Source organism: Equus quagga, unplaced genomic scaffold, assembly GCF_021613505.1.
Source record: "Equus quagga isolate Etosha38 unplaced genomic scaffold, UCLA_HA_Equagga_1.0 HiC_scaffold_2447_RagTag, whole genome shotgun sequence".
NCBI classification, from domain to species: domain Eukaryota; kingdom Metazoa; phylum Chordata; class Mammalia; order Perissodactyla; family Equidae; genus Equus; species Equus quagga.
Genome location: NW_025793278.1, coordinates 1 through 5,080, shown reverse-complemented (window position 1 = coordinate 5,080; position 5,080 = coordinate 1).

The window sequence follows — 5,080 nt, the reverse complement described above, 5'->3', positions numbered from 1 at the left end:
ACAGAAGAAAAGTGCAGGTCACTCTCTGGGCCGCTGTCGGGGAATGAGTCTGTTGTGGGGCCAACGCGGGGGAAAGGGCCCGCCGGCACCCAGAACTGGATGGTCTCGCCATAGGAGCTTTCACGTCCTTCCGGTCCTAGCCGGCTCGCTGGCCTTCCTCCAGCCTGGTCTTCTCTATGCCCTGGACTGCAGAGTGGCCGGGCGGCTTCTATGGCAAGTGTGCTTGGTGGATCTCAGTGTTCCCGCACGATCCCCTTCACATACTGCTGGAGCACCTCCGCGACACGGATTTGGCTGGAGATGATGCTTCTGGGTCCCAGCTCAATCTCCCCAGCCTGCCTCTTTAGGTCTCACAAGATGTAGTGTGAACTCCAGGTTCGACTTCCCCTCCCTGACAGTTGGAGGTGGCTTCCTTCCTTGACCCGGACCCAGGCCTGTGTGCCGGCCTGAGACTCCGAGGGACAGGTTGGCATTTGAGTGAGGGGAGGGTGAGTTCCGCCAGACCCGCTGCCCGAGAGCCTGGGTACAGAAAAGGGGGACCGTGGTCGATAGGACATTCAATGTTGGGGCAGGTGTGCGTGTGAATAAAAGTCATCGTGGGCCATCTCCTCTGAGGGAGAAAGTTGTCATTCGGGGAGTAAAGGGAGTGGAGACCGTGGTGAAGAACTTGCAAGAGAGCCAAGGAGCAAAAGCCAGTGTCGGATCTTTTTTCCTAAGGGGTGTTCCTAACAGCTGCTGACAACGTGGGGGAGGAATGACAGAAGTCACCAAACGCCCCGACGGGGTGTCAGGGGCTCCGGTTGTTGGAGTCGCTGGAGGAGGCTCTGGCTGCTCCTCTGCCATCCCAGGATGTCTGATGCGTGTCCTGCGTGTGTGTCGACGGAATGAGAGGGGGAAGGCTGGCTGCCTCAGAGTAGCGGGGACACGGCTCAGCTCGGAAGCTGGGAGCTGATGGAGGAGACTGCCCCAGGGTGAGCTGACCGGGCCAGGGCAGGATGGGCACGGGGAGGATGGGAAGTACAGCGTGACCGCCCCTGGGAACCTGGGCAGACTGGGTTCCACCCTGAAGACCCCGTGGTCGCACCCTGTCTCCCTCCCGGGCCCCGGGCCTGAGCTCAGGTGGACAGGCCGTCGGGCATGGGATGGGCCAACCCCAGACCTCCGGGCCGGAAAGCAAGGTTCGTGGGACTTAATCCTTCCACTTCGAAGCCCTCGCTGGAGAAGGCGGCCTTGATTGAGGCTTAGGCTCTGGCTTTGCCCCTGACCCCACGGTGATTTCTTGGCGGGACAACACAGCTCGCTGCTGTTGAGTGAATGAGTTTGGCAGAGACTTCGCAGCTGGGGTTTCCGCCCACGGAGACCTGCGTGCAGGTTGTGGCTGGGGGGCTGTCGAGCACCGGCACTGCCGCGGGGGGCACGGGACCATGCTCGCCAGCATGAGGAAGGGGAGCGGCGCGTGGAAGGGGACGTGGGAGGGCATGAACACGACCCTTCATGACTGGTTTTGCCAGCCCCCTTTCCCTGCTCTGAGCGCGCGATCTCTCTCCCCGGTGTTCAGACCAACTACCGCACTATCATGTTGCTGTAAACACGTACACCACAGGCCGTGGCTCGGCGCCTGCCAGTTCCAGGGAAAGCAGGTGACAGATACTGAGGCCTAGAGTGACCAGGTACTTCTGTGCCCAGAGGAAAGGAGGAGGTCGGTCCCCTCCCCTGATTCAGTGTCCCCCCCTTTGCCCTTCCCCTCAAGCCTCCTGGCCAGCCAGGGAGGGAGTGGCGGCTGGCCTCGAGAGCCCTAGGCCCCCTCCTGCCTCCTTCTGCTACGTGCCCAGCCCCTGAGCAGATGCCCCCTCTCCCACCGAGCAGTACCACCATCCCCACCACCAGTACCGTCACCACGACCCGCCAACTTCTCTCTCCAGAAACTCGGGGAGGATTGCCCCGGGCGAGAATGGAGGAGCATGCAAGCACCTGAGGAGGAGCTGGGTGTGGTTGGCAGCGTAATGGTCCCCAAGGATGTTTTCATCCTAATTCTCGGAATCGGCTAGCAGGTTACTTTGCGAGGCAATGGGGTGCAAGTTTGCAGAAGCGATAACCATTGCTACTCAGCTGATTTAAGGTGGGGAGCCCCTCCCCCGTGTTTTCCAGGTCCGGCCGGGCAAATTGGGGCTGCCAGGGTGGCCCTCGGAAGTGTACCTGCCTGAATCCAGGGTGCACCTTTCGCCCGACTGCAGGGTGCTGGGCGCCCCTGCGCTTGTGCCACGTGGAAGTCCTGGTAACCACCACTCAGATGAAGATAGAGAACATGGGACAGTCCTTCCGGAACCCTCATTGGCCCCAGGCCGACCACTTTCCCCATCCCTGGGTTTCCTGGGAGAACCGCTGTCCTGGCTTTTCCAGTAAGCATTCGCTTTCCTTTAACGGATAGCAACTGCTATTTAATAAATAACCCTTACCAGTTTAAGAAAGACACAGTACATGAGATTAAATGTGAATTGCATTTATGACCCGCACACTACATATCCACAGTTGTAGAAAGCAGAAGCCTACGAATTGAGAAATAAGTTATGAAGTGATCACGCCGTGTGACTGCTACCCAGGTGAAGAAACGGCACGTTGCACCTGCAGAAGTCCCACACGTGCCCCTCCCCGTGAAGGAAGCCAAATGCACAAGTCCACATGCCGGGGGATTCCGCTTCTATGACATCCTTGAGAGGGCCCAACTCGAGGGACAGAGAACAGGTCGGTGGTTGCCAGGGTCTGGGCGTTGAGAGCGGGAGTGTACCTACCAAAGACCAGGAAGGAAATTTGGGGGTGATGGAAACGTTTTCTATTTTGATTGTGGTGGTGGTTCCGTAACAGTAGGCGTTTATAACGATTCGTAGACCCTGTGTATTATGTACCTCAATAATCCCGACTTTTAAAAACAATTGTAACAAGTACAGCAGGACCGGACATGGATATTACTAACGATTTTTTTCTGAACACGAGGTTCGTGATTTTCCCCCGTAATCTGTTAATGTGGAATATTATATTGCCTTATTAGCCGCAGTTTCGTCGTGGCATAGTATGTATTTTCCTTCTTATGCCCTGTAGGGTTCAGTTTGCTAATAATCTGTTTCTGGTTCTTGCTTCTGTGTCACGAGTGTGTGATTGACCCGCGATTGCCCTTTCTCAAATTGTCCTTGACGAGATTTAGGATCAAGGTCATTCCATCCTCACAAAATGAGGTGGGGGGTGTCCCTCCTTTTCTACGCTTCCTAAGAGTTTGTGTCAAACTGGAAACATTCATGCCTAGGATGTTTGTCAGAATTCAGTGGGGAAGCCTGGAGTTTTTGTGAAAAGCTTTTGACTAGTGCTGATACGTTTCTTTATGCTCATGCAACGATTTGGGCTGCCTCTTGACTCAGTTTTGGCACGTTATGTTCTTCTAGACATCGCTCACCTCTTTCTAAGTTTGCAAATTGATTGGAATCAAGACGCTCCTTAATGTCCTCTCTTTCCCCAAGTTTTATTTTTGAAAATGTGTGTCCTACAGATAGTTGCACGAAAATGGCCAGGAACACCCATATATCTCTCAGATGGGGTCACCCGTTATTGACTTTTTGTCACATTTGTCATATTGTCTCTCCCTCTTTCTCTGTGTATATCTGTGTGTGTTTAATTGTTGTGCTGAATCATTTGAGTTACTTTCGGACATTAGCATATCGTGCCTAAATACGTCAACACGTGCGTCTTAAGACAAAGAATGGTCTACTACAAAATTTGAATGCAATGACCACACACGGAAAATTTAACATCGAGACAATACAATTGCCTACTATGTGATCCTCTCTCAAAATGTCGGATTGCCCCACTATTGCTTTTCATACCTACTTCTAAAAAGAATCCTGTTTCCTGTCAAAGACTGTGCATTGCATTCAGTTGTCAGGTCTCTTCAGTGTTATCCAAAGTAACAGTTTCCCAACCTTCTTTTGGTCTTGCCTGACGTTGACATTTTTGAAGATCCAGTCCAGCTGTTTTTCAGCGAGCTTCGATTGGGGTTGAATTTCCCGATTGCTTCCTCCCACTTTTTCTCTGTGTTTTTCTAGGAGTTTTACATTTTCGCTTCTTACGTTTAGGTCTTTAATCCATGTCAAGTTCATTTTTGTGAGTGCTGTAAGATAGGGGTCCATTTTAATTCTCTGCATGTGTTTATCCAGTTTTCCCAACAGCATTTATTGAGGAGACCATCCCTGCCCCGTTGAGTATTGTTGGCGCCCTTGTCAAATACTTTCTGTTTGTATGTGTGAGGATGTTTTTCTGGGGTTTTCATCGTGACCCATTGGTCTATAGGTCTGTTCTTATGAGAGTACCATAGTGTTTTGATCATTATAGCTTTCTGATACAGTTTGAAATCAGAAACTACGATGCCTCCAACTTTGTTCTTCTTTCTCAGTATTGCTTTGGCTACTTGGCGTCTTTTGTAGCTTCGGACGAGTTTCAGCATTGTTTTTTCTGTTTCTGTGAAGGTTTCCATTGGAATTCTGACAGCGATTGCATTGAATCTATACATGGCCTGGCTGGTATGGACACTTCAACAGTATTAATTCTTCGGATCAACGAACATGGGATCTCTTTCCATTTGTTTGTGTCTCTTTGAATCCTGTCATCTAAGTCTTGTAGTTTTCTGTGTATAGATCTTTCACCTCCTTGGTAAAAGTTATTCCTAAGCATTTCATTGTTTTTGATGTATGATGTATTTTGTGAATGAGATTGTCTTCTTGATTCCCTTTTCAAATATTTTGTCGTTAGCGTATAGAAACGTAACTGGGTTTTGCATGATGATTTTGTATCCTACGACTTCACTGTATTCGTTGATTAGTTCCAACAGATTTTGTGGGTGTTTTAGGATTTCCTATATATATGATCATATCTGCTGCAAACAAAGACAGTTTTACTTCTCGCCTTCTTATTTGGGTGCCTTTGATTTCTTTTTCTGGCCTGATTGCTCTGGCTAGGTCTTTCAGTGCTGTGTGGAATGAGTGGTGAGAGTGGGCATCCGTGTGCTCTTCTTGATCTTAGAGGAAAACCTTTCAAC